This window comes from Periplaneta americana, chromosome 5 (assembly GCF_040183065.1).
Source record: "Periplaneta americana isolate PAMFEO1 chromosome 5, P.americana_PAMFEO1_priV1, whole genome shotgun sequence".
In the NCBI taxonomy this organism is placed as follows: Eukaryota; Metazoa; Arthropoda; class Insecta; order Blattodea; family Blattidae; genus Periplaneta; species Periplaneta americana.
In genome coordinates this window covers 72,596,383-72,613,927 of record NC_091121.1, presented here as the reverse complement: position 1 = coordinate 72,613,927, position 17,545 = coordinate 72,596,383, and the positions used below count along the sequence as shown (strand labels likewise).

The 17,545-nt window shown below is 34.2% G+C and overlaps 1 protein-coding gene across 1 annotated transcript in view; it reads left to right on the top strand.

Annotated features, from left to right (window-relative positions):
* Positions 1-4,853: 4,853 nt before the first annotated feature.
* Wnt2 (Wnt oncogene analog 2) overlaps positions 4,854-17,545 on the top strand; it is a 662,858-nt gene continuing 650,166 nt past the window's right edge. The window contains exon 1 of the mRNA XM_069826005.1: positions 4,854-4,937. The gene's annotated coding sequence lies outside the window, so the exon portion shown is untranslated. The remainder of the gene's footprint in view (positions 4,938-17,545) is intronic.

Below are 17,545 nucleotides of genomic sequence, written 5' to 3'. Positions count from 1 at the left end.
ATACCTCCATTCTGCTTGGATAATCGTCCACCTCTCCTTCGGCATGTGAACGTGAGGCCAGCAGTCGGCTGGTCGGTCTGGGCCCTTCAAGGGCTGTAGCGCCATGGATTAACACAGTAAATAAATTATTGTTAATCAGTGAGTTAACAAGTATTAAAAGAGTGTACTAAACAAAGAAGAAGAAGAAGAAGAAGAAGAAGAAGTAGAAAAAGGAAATATTGAAGAATGCTGAGTTTGCAGTGAAAGACCTGCCATTGGGAAAAACACTATTAGTAGATGAATGGATGAATGAATGAATAAATGAACAAACGAATGACTCGCCAATAGAAGATAATGTTCTTAATGCATGACATTCGGAGTTCAATTTAAAAGTAATATTATATGCTATGTGTAGTTTCCAGTTAAAGTGATTGTCTAAACCAAGGTTGTGCATGTAGATTATTTGAGATCAGTTCCATGTAATCTAACATTGTAGGAAAACTGAGCACTATCATTTATACTAAATTTAATTCTACTGGTTTTTGTGAACATTAAGTGCTAGTTTCCTTGCATTAAACTGGAATATTCTTCGAAAAGATTAGTGGAAACACTTCCTCAGTCAAATCATTTAAACATTTTCTGCTCGGAAGAATAGTAGTAGGTTCAGAAAGTAAAATGTTGAGGGAACGGTATCGATTCTGTTAGATTTGTTTGTCCATGTAAATATGAATCTTGTATGTTGGCGAAAGTACTGTAATTCATAAATAATACCAGTCGATAAATTTCAACTTTTTCGCTAAACTGGAGAATTAGCTGCAGTAGCTTTCAACCGTACCGTTACGGTTACGACCAAATGGAACTAAATACACATTATCGCCAACATAAGGGCATGACGTTGGTCTGTGGCGTCAGTAGAAGGAGAAATTTGTTTTTTTCTCTCTCTTTACCTCCTTCATTCTGAATATTACTGAGAGATAGCACCACTGTTAGCGACAAGGTTAGGTAGGGTTTGATGAGCAAATACATAGCTATATTAGTCTAAATTAGACACACGGACAGTGGTGATGCTTATTAATATTGTGAAATATACTCTCGTTAGGATTATGTTGTTCTTTAAAAGTATCTTGCAATATAGGCTACTGTCATTAGAATTACGTTGTTCCTTATCAATATTTTAAAATATATTGATGTTAGCATTAGATGCTGTTATTTTTCTTATTAACAAAGAATCTTGTGTTCGACTATGTTTCACTCTCCCCTGGAGTGTATTTGCGTAAATATCGCGTGCAGATTACGTGGCTTAGATGAGGGGATAGCTAAATGACAAGAGGTTGTGGAATGTGACAAGGTTAGAGAGGATTTGATGACTGGATAAATAAGTGACATGAGATCGAGGAATGTGACAAGGTTAGGTTAGGTTAGTTCAGGGGATAGCCAAGTAACAGGAGATTTTAATATAAACTTCATTTAGGGCCTATATATTATGTAGTAAAAGAGGGGATACCCAAGTAACAGGAGATTTTAATATAAATTTCATTTAGGGCCTATATATTATGTAGTAAAAGAGGATATTAAAATGATGATAACGATCTACGTCGTGAGCCTTGTCATTGTCCTTATCATAGTTGTCGTAGTTCATATTGCGATCCTTATAGCGGTTCTTATCGTGATTTGTGTCGTCATCCTTATCGTGGTCCTTGTTGTATTGGTCGTAGTACTTATAGCAGTCCTTCGTGTCTTTGTTATGGCATTATATTTGTCATTTCAAAATATTATTGTTTTCCAAATTCGACAATTTTTTTTTGTGTGTCACACGTCGTAAAAAGATCTTAATTTCCTGTATTTCCTACGGCGATGTACGGAGCAACTAGCTAAGACAATCCCTAGGGTTAGACCGACACCATAGTCTCCAGAAACATAACAATGATGTTCAAAGATTTAACTACTATACTTTAATATAGGTAAAAATGACGAAATAGTATTAAGCAAAATGATAGGCATTATAACAACTTTTAAAGGAGTTGGAATTGCATCATTGTATAGAAGTTCTACCTTGACACATAACATGTTCTATCCAGTGTGCGTCGGTCCATGTTGTGAAATCGTGATAAACCGCCTTTTTCTGCACTATACACTGATCGAGACGTCAGCTTCATACTTTAAAAGCCAAGGATTCCATGTATAGTAACGTTGTATTGTCTGTGGGTCTGCTCGTTTTATGTGCATTGTGATTCACCGTAACAGTTGTACAGCCTGCTCTGAGGAGTTCACTTCTTACACCTTCATTGAAATCTCTAATCCTTTCCACACATATATCATACTTGATGCTATGTTTTATTGCTGTGTCTTTGAATTTACCATTGGATTTTCTTTTATAAAAATATGTGTACAAGAATAAGAAAGTACTTAATCATGTTTATATGCATTTCCTGGTACATAGGGACCTGTAGAGGAAGAATGAAATACGTTACAATTTATAGACTTGGAACAAATTGGACCTGACTCTGTTTACTTCGCGGTGATAATCCGGCGATGCGGTGTGAATTTAACAGTCAAAATAATATCAATATAAGTATTTATTTATGGAAATATTATGAATTAGTCAGAGCTAACTAAATTGGTAGCGTTTTCCACAGACGCGTGTTTGATTTCCTGCAGAAGAATAGAGATTTATCTTCGAAAGAGACTCGGTGTATATATTTCTTAATTTGTGTTTGTTGTGTGGTGTCTTAACGGTTACCTTGCACCATGCTGATAAAATAACTAAGGAGTTCTGCTTTGTTCGAATTTTCTTTTGTTTAACCAACGAAGTTATTTTTGGCCTTCTAGCATAAAGCTTTGAGTCTTATACCACTTCTAGGTGAAGTGATAGTAGGGGATTGAAGACTATTCTTACTGAGTTACAAAATAAACTTCTTAATTATTGTTAATTTATGAGCCGGCGATTAGCATTCCATACTGGATAACGTGCACCTAAACCTTTTGAGTGTTGCACGAGATTTAGAGTGACAATGTGAGAAAGAAATACTAAAGATTGGCATTTTCTTCTAAAAGAATTTAGAAGCCATCTGTATCACTGGAAAAAATCTTATCAAACAGTAATCTCAAAAGTGAATTCGACAGTAATGTGGTTGAATCTCTCTTTTTCATAGCTTATGAACAGGTCTTACTGACGTACAGTTTAAAGATGCATTCCATGGCTATAGGTTGAGTTTCGCCTAAGACGTGGATGTTTGTTCATTATGAATTTGATGTCTTTGAGTTGTAGCTTACATGTTGTGGGGAGGCCCAGTACCGTACTGATTTCATGTCGCGGACTTCATCTAAGACAATACAATACATGGTGTATCAAAAATTGACGACAAAACTTCAGGAATGGATTCCTCATGTAGAGAGAAGGAAAAAAAAGTGTATTACAACGTAGGTTCGAAAATGCATAATTACAGAATTATCTGAACTTTTATTAATGTTAGTGCATGTCGACATGCCTTGATCGCAGGACTAAAATCTGAGATTCTGGTTACAATTGTTACATGAGTAATCATGTTGTGAATTAAATTGATGTTAATCTGAATACCTCTGAGCACATTTCAGTCTTTCTGTCCGCAGGCACCTTAATGCACATTATCCTGGGCGTTGGGGTGGTAGAAGTGATTGCTTAGCCACTACGCTCTCCTGATTTAAACTCCCTGGACTTGACACTTGAAGTCTTTAGTGCATTCAACTGCAGTGCGTGATAAACTCTCCGTTGTGGCAGCCTATCAGACAGTGCGCACTACACCGGCCATTTTTTTTATCGTGTTCGGCACTCAGTGCGAAGAAGAGCGAAGGACATATTCAGGCAGGAGGAGGTCACTTGAACAGAACACACCAACTGATATCTGATAACTGTAATTATGCACTTTTTTTTAACAATGTTGTAATACATTTTTTCCTTCTCTCTATATGAGGAATCCATTCCTGAAGTTTTGCCGTCGAGTATTTATACACCCTGTATATCACATTAACAACACACATACATGGCTTGCATAGATCTGGATTCCACGTGTGTGTCTTTCATGCAATGTTAAATATTGTCATAAATATTTCTTTTTTTGAAATTGCAGGCCCATAACTTTCCGTTATTTGCTCCTACTTCACGAGTGTGGCTCAATAGATGTCGGTAGTATCGAAAAGCGTAAAGTACTTAGTTCGTCAGAGATTATTCAGAGTGCATCACAGGCGGTGGGTCTATATTACACCCGTATTTGATTGTGAGATGATGATGATGATGATGATGATAATGGTATGTCGCAAGGGAACCGAAGTATACAGGAAGAAATCCCTCTGTTGCCTTGATCACGGGCTTGCCCAACACATGTTATAAATTCAATGTGGATCTATCGTGATTTTAACCCACGCCCCTGCATTATCTTATTTCATGCAACAACGTTTTCAGCTACCGAGTTTACTTATTTTTTAGCGTTGATAGTGACGGTAAAATAGGCTTAATGGTAATGATAGTAAAAATTATTTTGTCCAAGAATTGATTCCTTTAGAGAGTTTAGTTCTCATTCTTGTGGCGATTTCTGAAATAACACTTGATAGTAATTGTATAAACAATGGTACTCAGATCATGTCGTCTGCGTGGCGTGAGGACATCGCTTGAACGTCACAGGACAGTACCAAACAAGAAGCACGTAAGAACTCAAGTTTTGCAAGAAGGAGCTATATACCAATTTCTCTGTCGAGAATCGTACCAGAGGTCGCTGGGTATATGTATAATCGAAGACGCTGTGATTTGAGCTCGGTGGAAGACATTAATCTTACATGTGCTGTCAAATATAGACCTAGGTTCGTAATGTATTGTTATTATAAACTCTTGTTACAGGTTTTCTTTTTGGGTAACGAAGATGACAACTGTTTCCCGAGCATGTTTCATCTGGCTTCGAATGGAGATGAATAGCCTATATCCCAAAGTAAGTTATCATATCACTGTTTTCATAACTTTCACTCGTATAACATTCATAGATTACTGATGTGTACATGGTATAAAAGTTGAGGATATTTTGTTTCAGTTGATAATATGTCCTTTTCCTGCGTTTCGTGCATTTTTTAATTTGGGAAGATATTGTATATATTATGACAGGTTTTAAGGGTTAAAGAATTCCTACGAACGCATATTAGAACTGTACCACATCTCTATTTTAACATTGTGCTAAAGATCATAATATAATTGGGAATATGGCGAATAAAAGGTATCAGGAGGTAAAAGAAAGAAGCCCTTTTGTTTTAAATCGACGAAGTCGTGCAGATGTAACTGAGAAATTTAAAAATGAACTTGAAGATACTAAATAAAATACAGAACACTTCTATTTGCAGGTGGCCTATTGCATGAGAAGGTCAGTGAGTTAAACAAAGTTACTGGAACATAGAGAATTAAAATATCCCTCGAATATAGAAGTCACAAGGATTTAGGTCGGGGAATCAAGGAAGCCACACATTTTTACTAATAATTCTGTCTTCGAAAACTCTGTGAAGTTCGTCCATAGAATAGTCAGCTGTACGACATACGTGCTGTCCACAGAATCCTGTTGGGAAGAGAGAGCGAGAGAGAGAGCGAATGGGCCTGTCATCTCTGGGAAGTTCTAAAAGAAAATGTGTACGAAAATAACTCATATTCCCTGGAATAATTGAAAAATTGCATCCTGAAAAGCATTTTATACTTCTGCATAGGAACTGTAACAAGTGATGGATAATTCCTTAAACGAATGTGACAAATATTTGGAACAAGAAGGGAGATAGTTTCAAACTCTCCTTTCTTAATTTCGATGAGTAAATGATGATTTGACTGCTTGTATTTCCTAACATTTTACATTAATTGTAGTTTGTGTTGTGTCTAATTACCAATGATGCTCGCAATATCACCGATAGAAAGTAGTCTGCGTAACGGGAATCTGTAAGCGGCTCGGCCGAGATCCGGGTTGCCGCGTTGCTGTTTCTCTACAATCTATTCACCCAGCCGTACTGCTGTAACTCTTCCTACTGCTGTAACTCTTCCCTTTATGAATATGAACACCCCTCTTCTCGAGATTATGGTGAAGAATGGAATATTATTGTTCCACATATGCTACCCCGGTTTCCGTGTTCACGAATGTAACGTTAAAATACTAAGTGTGGTTATTAATTTCTGATAATAGCGATTAAGTTCATATGTTAAAATTAAAATATACTTGTAGTTTTATTAATTGTGATAAATGTATGGTTCCTTAGTATTAATTGATCTTTTTGATGTGCTTTTTCATCCCCAGCAAGTGCATTCTCTATGTCCTTACTATCGGCATACATTAGATTTACGCACAGTAAAAAATTCTATACTATGGGAACGAGTCGACACCTCAGCTAAACCGAAGGTAATGTAGAGAATCAGAACGAAAAAGAAAAAAAAAAAAAACTTTCATGCCATAGACTGGTTCCAAAGTGACTATCTAAATTGCTATACAGAGTCAAACCTGTGTCTTAATTATTGCGTACATCAGCATTTATTGGAATTGATTTCTTACTATATACTGCTTCGGTTATCTCATAATAGCTCTTAAAATTTCTTGCAAAATTACGTTCGGCTAACTTTAAATCGGAGACAAAATTTATACGAAATTTTACGCATAGTTATTCACTTTTAATTTTAATGTAGCTATGTCTCTTCCACTTTATATATTCTGATAGTCCCACAAAGTATGATTACTGACAGATAGAAACATACACGTCAGCAAACTTAAGGAATATCTTAATTGAATTAAATACAGCCAGATATTTTGTGTTTATACATGCCGTGCTCAGAGGCTAATCCGGTGGTCACAGTTAACAAGAGATGCATAAAGCTACATTAGTATCACTACTAGATGGAATTAAATTACATGTACCTGTCCCTGCAAACGTTGATTTCTCATACACTTGATATAATCTGCTTGGCATCGTAAATGATAGCCTATTTTGACTGATTAAACCTTGCAAATTTCCTTACAATGCCTTTTGCTCTTCCATAAATCAAATGCAAATCAGGAAGTTCCGTGAAAAGTTGCAAGATTTAAACAGTCAAAATAGAATTTACAATGCCACGATACTAACTAGCACATACCATGTTTATAAGAAATCACCAATGTTTGCAGGAACGGCCGTATGCAACAAAACTTCAAAAGGATGGCCTTGAGTTCGATTATGGCTGGTTACACTGACAAACATATTGTAACTTTTATACAACAATGTGACTTTTATTTCTACCTTTAACCACACACCCGTCAACAATGTGTATTCCACTCAACACAACAACACAGTAGTCATTATTGCACTCCACATAGCGACAATGACAATACACGTGTATTATTGAGAAGAACAACAATATACTCCTAATTTCAGCTAATGTTCACAAAGCACTATGTGCAGAACAAAACTGCCAGTTCTCAGTTCGTTCGCCTTGGCTAATTCTTCTAGCTCACTCACTCAAGTTTACTGTACGTCGAACGCAAGCCTTCCAGATACAGTTCACTACACATCGAACTCAAGCCGCCGGATACGTCGCACTCGCCTGGATACTGCCACAGTTACAGAATCAAGTTCACTGCACATCGAACCCCGGTCTTCCGGCTACGGTCCACGACACGTCGAACTCCGATCTTCCCAGTCGCGGTCTTCCTCACGTCGAACCCCGGTCTCGAAGTCTAGCTTCCTTACTCGCTCGAAGACTCACGTGTAGACTGACTTCCGAAGACTCGCTCAAGTTCACTGCACATCGAACTCAGGACCACATTGCTCGCTGCTGTCCAAGACTTGAAGGCTAACTCACTCTCTCGCAGCTGACTCACTCACTATCGTCGCCAACTGACGGTGTTATTTATTTACCACGATTGTCTAGAATGTTCTGCGTCACGAAGCCTCTGGAACCCACAACAATCGGCCTCCAGATGCTTCCTTACTTCCGTCCCCTCCGCTCCGCGCCGGGACCACAGTTCTTTCCTCTTGCTCCGCGCCGCGCCCAGCGCCTGCCGAAGCCCGAGTTTCGCTTCCCCTGCTCTCTCCGCTCCGTGCCGTGCTGGATGCGCGAGCACACTCCCGAGGCAACCAGGATCTTCCAGAACGCTCCAGACGGGTGCCACATTATATAAGTTTGTAATTACCAAACAGAACGTTTCCGAAAATAGGTTCCTATTTGAAAGTTATTCGTAATTGTCTCCTCTATCATCCCTAAAGGCTCGTCTCCACTACTAAACATTTAAAAACAACATATTAAATGTTAAATTGTTTACTGTTGATATCCCAACATGTTGATTGAAGATGTTAATGCTAATTTCATTTAACACTTTGTCCACACTGTTAAACATGTTAAACTTGATTTTTTTTTTTTTTGCGTAATCCACCATAAACAGTCTATGAGATTTTAATGTAGATAGTGTCTTATTTTCAAACCTTGGACAATGGACTCAGATGATGATTTGGCGTTTGTAATTGCCTCTATTGCTTATTACAAGGCCTTGAAAAGGAAGAAAATGAGAATGTGGGTGCGGCAATATCTTAGTAAAAGACACAATGCTGAAAACATCCTAAACAAGCTTAAAAATTGAAGATCGATTTGGATTCAAAACTTGCTGAGAATGTCAGAATACGATTTTAATATAGTGCTGCAAAAATACTTACTGTTACATCAAAGAAAGGCACAATTTAAGAGCAGTCATTTCATCTCAATTTTAAAAATTACAGCGCGATTGATTATCATAGGACCTACGACATGATAGATGTTAAAAGAGCGGGTAATATCGTATAATTATTCTTTCTGAAGTTTTACGAACGTTAACATACATCACTAAATATGACCATTACTGATGTCAACATAGCATTAACATTTAGCTTACGACGAGAGTGCGAAAACTCTTTTTTGTATTCTCGAGAATAGTTAAATAATAATTCCAATTCTCTAAAACAGTCGGCCTTCTTTGTTTTGTCCCTGTATTCTTTTGCAGACACATCCCACAAACAAGACCTTTCCATCAGTGCATTAATTTTATTTTAACGTATTTTCTTTCATCCACTCCATTACTTCGAACAACTTACAGCCAACACCAAAGATCAACGATAGTATAAAAATGATCAAGATACGCGCCACAAAATCGGAAGTTAGTTGTTGCTATGGAAACTTTACGAACTTTGCCGAATTGTACCGACGCCGCACGAGCAAATGAATTGACTTGTCATGTTTTCCATTTCTGCTGGAATACACGCCAACATGTCAAAAGTGTTAACTTCAACATGCTCAGTCAACATGTTAAGTCAATTGAGACTTGAAATGTCCATATACATGTTAAGTTCAACATGTTATATTTAACATCTTGTTGTTAAATGTCACTGAATAACCCTGTATATTGTAACGTAAGAGAAAATTAGCAAAAATATTAAATAAGTTCTTGAATATAATCACAACTTTCTCTTGTCTCGGAGAGATGACAATATTAACTCGAGATATGATCATCGTTATGTGAATGAAAATATAAGTATATTAATATGGGATAAAGAAAATGTTCGTATCATCTTTAGGCCTACTAGTTCTAGTCGTATTTTTACTTAGTGGAGTTACATCACTTTTCCCTTGAATGTTGGAACTGATTTGTAGGTGTTTATGTTAAGCGTAAGAACAGAAATAGAAGCTGATTTCTCTAGCGTTTTACATACATAAAAGCAAAGGTAAATTTAAAGATGATCGATTGGTTGTTGGGAGGCGAGGAAACTTGTTAACCTCATGTCCAGGCGGGTATTTCTCATGAATGTAATGTTCCTGTCCGAGGTTTACGTCTTCCCTCCATCCATCTTACTTTACGCACTGGTCTTTTGTGTGGAGGAGAGGAGGTGACTCTCTACATTCTCTGGACCTCAAGAATTTCAGTAGCCTCACAAATGATATGAAATATCATGAAGCTTGTTTGTACTACATCTTGAAGGAATCTACGATAGTTTCAGAAACAGCTTGTGAGCTCATTGTTAGTACTGACTACATTTTTTGTTTTACTTTTAGATGTTCGACATATTTTAGTATATCTCCACTCCTATTCAATATCTTTACTGATGAAATTATTAGGCAATGGAGAAGTAAATTAAAATATTATACAAATCAATTAAATAAGAGGAATTGTAGTGATGATAATACTCTTTGCTGAAGATCAGGTGATAATTTCAAAAAACGAAGATAACTTACAGAAAGGGTTATGTGAATTATGTAAACAATCCAGTCAATTTAATTTGAAAATATCGGCCGAAAAAAGTAAAAGTGTGGTAATTCACGACAAAAATGCAATACGATCTAAATTAAAACAAAACAATAGAACAAGATAATAAGTTGAAATTCTTTGGCACCACAGTGACATATTTAGAAAGCTTTGATCAACGATAAAAATTAAAAAAAAAAAATTAATTACATAAATGTACAGTCAAAAAACTGCAGTTATAAAGTGAGAAAAGATACAATGTTAGAATGTTATATGGTTATATCGGTCTCTTGCGTCTTAAATGGCAGTGAAACTTGTATCTCTAAAGAGAAAGATAAATCAAGGTTGTAAGCAAATGAAGTGAAATTCCTCAGATATGTTCCAAGTTATACAAAACTAGACTACAAAAGAAATAAATATAACCCTTTTACAATTAGAATTTTTTTTAAATTAATGACATTATTTTCATCAGCGTCAGTATTTCTTTTTGTATTTATGTGCTATCTGGTACGATGGAAGTGAAGGCCTTATGGTCTTAATCCTGTCAGATTAAATAAATAAATAAATAAATGAATGAATGAATGAATGAATGAATAAATAAATTAATTAATTAAACAATTAATTAAATAATAAAATAAATTAAGTAAATAAAATAAAATAAATAAATAAATAAATTAAATTAAATAAATTAATAAATTAAATTAATTAATTAAATAAATAAATAAAATTAAATAAATAAATAAATTAAATAAATAAATAAATAAATTTAACAATTGCAGAAAAATTTAGAAATAACATTTAAAAAGGATGGACAATCCCAGACTTCCATACAGGTTTGGAACTAACAATACAAAGAAAAGTAAGAGGAGAAAAATAGAAGACCAGCAAAATGTAAGAGAGATCAAGTGTAGTTGTTACAGATAGAATACATGAGTGATGATGGTGAATTTCACTTTATCCCATAAAAAAAACATATCTCGGCAAACTTTTTGAGATGATAGGAGGGATAAAAACAAGCATATTCCTTTTAATTTACCATAAATGAAAAGTACTTTTTACGTAGTCACCGTGATCTAGGAGAGGTCAGAATAAACGTTCAACTTCCCTATAATGCGTTTCTTCTTCAGAATCTCACTTTCCTGCAGTTTGATGTTTATGCCATTTTACGCAATAATAACATAATACAGTAGCAGACACATAGCGGGACTCAATTTAGGGTTAGCACAACACCTACAGGCGTGTGAAAATTATTAGACTCAAACAATAATATACAGTATATGATTCAAGTAACATTTATTCTACAAAACTCACTTATTACACACTGTTTGTAACAATTAATATTTAGTATGAAACCCTTCGTTCTTTATCATCAATTGTATGCGGTTTGACATGCTGTTCATGAGATTTTCATATTGTTTCTTGATGTTTTCATCCCTGTGTCATATTTAGATAAGTGCTTCAATGAGGTCCACCTTAGTGGTAATCGTCGTTGTTTATAGTGTTCTCTTTACGATATACCTAAGATTTTCAATTGAATTTGCGTCTGGGCTATTACTTGGCTAGAGAAGGATGTCTACATTATTTTCAGCCGGAAAATTAATTACTGATCTGTAACAGGGTGCTCCATCCTACACGAAGAAACATTCACCATCAGAGAACCAGTCCCTCATTTGTGGAAAAATTCGGGTATCTAGAACTTTAGTCATACAGTCCTACAGAACTATTTTGTGGCGAGTAATTCATGATATTATGAAAATGTAAAAAATATGGTGGTGAGTCTAATAATTTGAATAATTGATTAAATGGCGATCTTACTCGTGTTAATTATGCAAGCATGTGCGGCTTACAGCTGTTTCGGTGCTACTTGACACCATCCTCAGAGCCTACTAGATCTTGGCGCTATCTCAACTTCGCTGCCTGTTGTATGGGTGCGTTCGTGTGATGAAGAATTGTGTCAAATAGTGTGTGTGTTCTGAAATTGATCTGTATGTTGAGAATTTGATTAGGGTGTATTTATATTCAAGTGTTAAAAGTAGTGTACGAAAGATTCAACATGGACTAATAATTTGCACACGTCTCAACTCTCTACCTTAAACAATCTGAGATATATTTACTTCAAACAAACATTGATATCCTGAACGAGATTCGAAACGACGACTGTAACCTCCGTACTGCACAAAAGCGTTGTTTTAATCCATACGTACACCAGGCTAACCTCTAATATGTTTTATTATTATTATATTCGTATATTATGTGAAGAAAGTAAAAAGTCTTCTATTTCTATATAACTAAGCATGGAAAAGAATACGGCAGCCATCTAACGCCGCTTCCTGTAAAATTCTTGCGCTTAACCAGGTCTCCGTCTCACAGAGCTAACACCTGTTCTGTCCCCTGCTGCTGTAATTATAGAGTACTTCTTGATTGACATAATGATTATAAATTTTCACCACGCCTTCCGTAAGCCTGACATAATGCTATGCTTCACCAGTAGAAAGCAATGTAATTACCTTCTAACGTCGATATTTTGCTCTCAGCAGTGGCATCTGTCTTAACTGATAATCAGATCCAATCACGACAGCAGAAATTTAAAATGGATTCCAGAATAAAAATCAGACACAGTAACGGAAAATTAAGGTGAGGAAATACAGAAGAGCCTACCATGAAGTAACCTTAACACCGTCAATTTCAGCTGAAGAGACTATAGAATGATAATTCTGAACACTGGAACAGGTAGCTTTGTGAGAATACAAAGCTATAATATTATTTTGAAATGATGTAATAATCTGAACTAGGATTCTTTATGAACTTAATACAGTGAGATTTTTCTTGAAAGAATTGTGAAAATATAGAAGACATATAACAACCATCTTCAGCGCTATCTTACGTTAAGTTAGGTTCTACAAAGAAAATATTTTTTCTGTAATGTTGGTATTAATTCTTTCTTTAACGTCATAGATTGTAGAGCGGTATTCGCGAGAACTCAGGTTTGAATCTCCATCTGTAGCCCATTTTTTCCCTATTACTTCATATGTCAAGTAGCTCCTTTTACGTTATAATTTTATTCAATCATTCGATAGTTCGTTCACTCATTAATTAATTAATTCACATAATCAGGTATTTATTTATTCATTTGTATGTTTATTTGTGTGCTTTTTATTTTGTTTGCTTGTATATTTATTTCATTAGTTCTTTGATTGTTCATTCCTTCTTTCATTCACTTAGTTATTTACTTACTTATTTACTTATTTGCTTACTAGCCGTACACGTGCGCTCCGCTGTACCTGTTAGAAATAAATATAAAGTAATTACATAATTAAAATAGGACATGTGATCCAGGGAACAACTTTTACAACAGCGCAAGATAATCTGCTTCGCTCATTACCCAATTTTTTTGCATTGCATTTATTGCATATATATTTTATGTATTTTAACACGATTCAATTGAGCATAGTTAAAATTTGAATTATAAAATAATGGATTGCTAAGCTAACGTACTACTACTGCATACTAACACTATCGTTGTTCGTTAATTCTCTGAGATTAAAATGAGTGTACATAAATATTATTTTAAGAAATGCAGAAAACGAATGTACAAAATAGCCTATCAAATTTTCTGTGCATAAGAAGCTATTTTAATCTTACCTGTCCTCGATTTACTCAGACGTTACTGTAATAACATTATAGTATTATGTCCATCTAGAGAAACTACACTTTCCAATGGTGAAATAATAATAATTAATTATACAAATCAGTTAATTTAGCTTCTGATATTACTTCATACAAATGCAGAAACATTCTCTGTAGGCTATGTTTAATAGCTTTCGATTTTTGATGTCCAAGGCCCCTGTTTCGATTGTTGTTGTTCAAGGCCCCTTATAGACGAAGTCATTTGTTCTTAATTCATTGCACCATCTTAGATGGCGTTATTTTAATTCTAAAACTCATTTATCTCATTAAATATCAGTCCTATCAAAATTTTGTAAAGAATAAAACTTATCGGAAATCATTTTTAAAGAACCATTTGTTATGTAACATTTTTCACAAAAATCAATACTAAGCGAGATATTTCGATTTATTTAATTCAGGCCCCCTTATAACCCTCCTTTTAAATAAAGTATTTTGAATGCCATATAGCCTAAAATCTAAGTTACAACGAACTTAATTTATATTCCAATTTTCATATAAATCAGTTCAGCCATTATCGCGTGAAAAGGTAACAAACTTACAGACAGACATACAAACAAAAATTTCACAAATGCGATTTTCGGTTTCAGGGTGGTTGATTATATATGTTATGACCCATTATTTTTGGAAAATCGAAAATTACCAGAAAAATTTCGGCTACAGATTTATTATTAGTATAGATTTATTTACTTCTTTAATTTTTCATTCATTCATTCATTCATTCATTCATTCATTTACTTAGGTATTTATTTATTCATTTATGTATTTATTTATATATTTATACATTTATATATATATATTTACTTAGTTACTTGTTTGTTTATTTCTGTGTTTATTTGTTGTGTTCGGTTATTTATTCATTTCTTCAGTTCTTTGATCGTTTATTTCTTCCTTCCTTCATTCATTCATTTAATTATTTTTTATTTACTTACTTGCTTATTTATTTACTTACTTCATTACTTATTAACTTTTTATCTTATTTATTCATTCATTCTTTTATTCATTCGTTCCTTCGTTCGTCCATCCGTCCATCCTTTCATCCTTCCGTCTCTCCATCCGTAAAATGCTGACTAATCACATATTACCACATTAATAGCAATTGTAATTTTTTCATGCCTTTTATTTGTTTTTTTTTTTCTTTAAGGGGTTAGATCCAGCTTACAGCAGTAAAGTTTTTGGAATTATTCAACATTTTTTTCCTTCATTACTGTATCTTGTACAATAAAATGAAAATTGGTATGTGTAAAATACTGTCCTTCTGCTATATGAAAAAAAGTATTTTTGTGCGATATCGTGCGTATTTGCTTGTTTTCCGCACAGACCCAATACGCGGTAAGTGTGAAATACCACATTCAGTATTCCCAACGTAACACACATAACAATTTCCTTCTTCTTACCGCTTAAGCGCGACATTCATTTTACTGCTTTAGGCTTTTAACATATTATTTTTAGAGATGTTTCACATAGTAATAATTATAAATTGGAAACTTACCACTGCAATTTCACCTAAATTGCAATGTTAATTATTGTTTTTAAATATTTGCAAAAATTAAGTAAAGTCTACTACGCCACGAAACTTACTGCATTCCTGATACAAGTAACATTAAGGAAGCCGTGAAAAAATCAACAAGATTCCAGATGCCGATGTTATTACTGCAATATCTTATATATAAAAGTCAATGTGGCTATGTATGTATGTATGTATGTATGTATGTATGTATGTATGTATGTATGTATGTATGTATGTAGGCCTATGTATGTATGTATGTATGTATGTAGGCCTATGTATGTATGTATGTATGTACTCAATACAAATCTACACGCTTCGACCGATATTTGCCAAAGTTTGCACATTTAATCTTCATAACCCAGAGAAGAACATAGGCTACATTAAAATTGGACAGATGGACGTTAAATTATTGAAAACAATAAAAATTAGAACGTAAAAATGTCTTTATGATATTAAATGGCCTCTTCTACAATCAGTTGTTTTTTTATTGACGTCATCCAGTCACGTCTTCTTCCGTTGTAAAAGCTGCCATATTGTTATTGGAATATAAAATGAAATAAAATTAAATTAAAACTGCGTAAATGAGGTACGATCTCTTGATTGAATGTATCATGGGCAATAATATACAATACAAAATGACATAAAACACATATTTGTTTAGTTTTTATAAATTCAAATTCAAACATAATAGACAGCAAATGTAAAACATTAATAAAACTTAAATTCAAGCAATTCAATACATAGCTTTCTGTAGCGTAGTGGTAAGATGAGTGATTATAGTGTAAGGGGTCACAGGTTCGAACCTGAGCTCAACTCCTCTTTTTTTTTTTTTGATAATTTATTTACATTATTTTAGATACGTTATTTTATTTTAACCCGCCATAAAGGGAGTTTTACTACATAAATAATATACCCGTAGTATTTTATTTATGCTGTCTCAAACAAAGTTACCATACAATTATGCTGATATCTTAATATATATGGTAAAAGTGAATGTGGGTGTGTATGTTCTCTATATAAATCTACACGCTTTGACCGATATGTGCCAAAGTTTGCACATTTAACCTTCATAACCAGGAGAAAAACATAGGCTATATTAAAATTGTACACATGGACGTTAAATTAATTAAAATATAAAAAATAGAAATAAATACGACCAGTCATGTAATATCAAAATGCTATCTTCTATAGTCAATTGTTTTTTATTATTGTCTTTTGTATTCAACATCGACTTTCACAAGGCCATGGAAATTATAACAGAATAACATTGTTGGTAAACATCATGAAGGCTAAAACTAGATAATTCGTACAATAAATATCTTTACGCAGTCCATGACCGTATTATGAATTTCTCGATGCAGTTGTAGATAGTGAGCAGGCTGTTTTATCCAACTGAATTCTAGAATTCTTTCAAACTACAAGGATTGCTACCACATAATTTACTTAATATTGAATAACCAGACGTACTACTGCGAAATATTAAAAAAAATTATGCACCAACATGAATTGGTGTGAAGAATCCATGCGAAACGTAATAAAGTCGCAATATTAACTGGAAAAACGAAAGGATAAGATGTTTTTATCTCACGTATTGCTATGATACCCATTCTATTTAATGCATTTGCAATTCAGTGCGACTAGCATTTGTAATGACCATATTAAAATGAAGCTCTAGGACAGTACCTCAAAGTTGCAGACATTTACTTAAAAACTGCGTGTTTTTCACATCCTCGACTATATTTTGTACAAAGGAGTGGGGGGTTTTGGAAAAGATTTTACACATATCAAAAAGCAATTCAATGATAGTTCTGTCATGTTGCTAATGTACGTAGTATGTGAATGTACATAAGCCGACTGACAATAGCATTGTATTAATTCTAAAATATACGTCTCTCAAAATATTGTTGTTCACGTCCGAAAATATGTTACTGCGAAATTTTATCTGTATAATCACGTTGCAAATGTAGTATGTTATGGGTTGTGGAAATAACAATCTCTTAATTTCTAAAATACCGTCAAGCCTATACGTCTCTCAGAATATTAGTCTTTATGTAAAAAAAATGACTTATTGCAAGTTCATATTGTATCTGTATTCTGTGTATAAAATAAGAATTAATATAATATGTTCTGAATTTGTGAGATA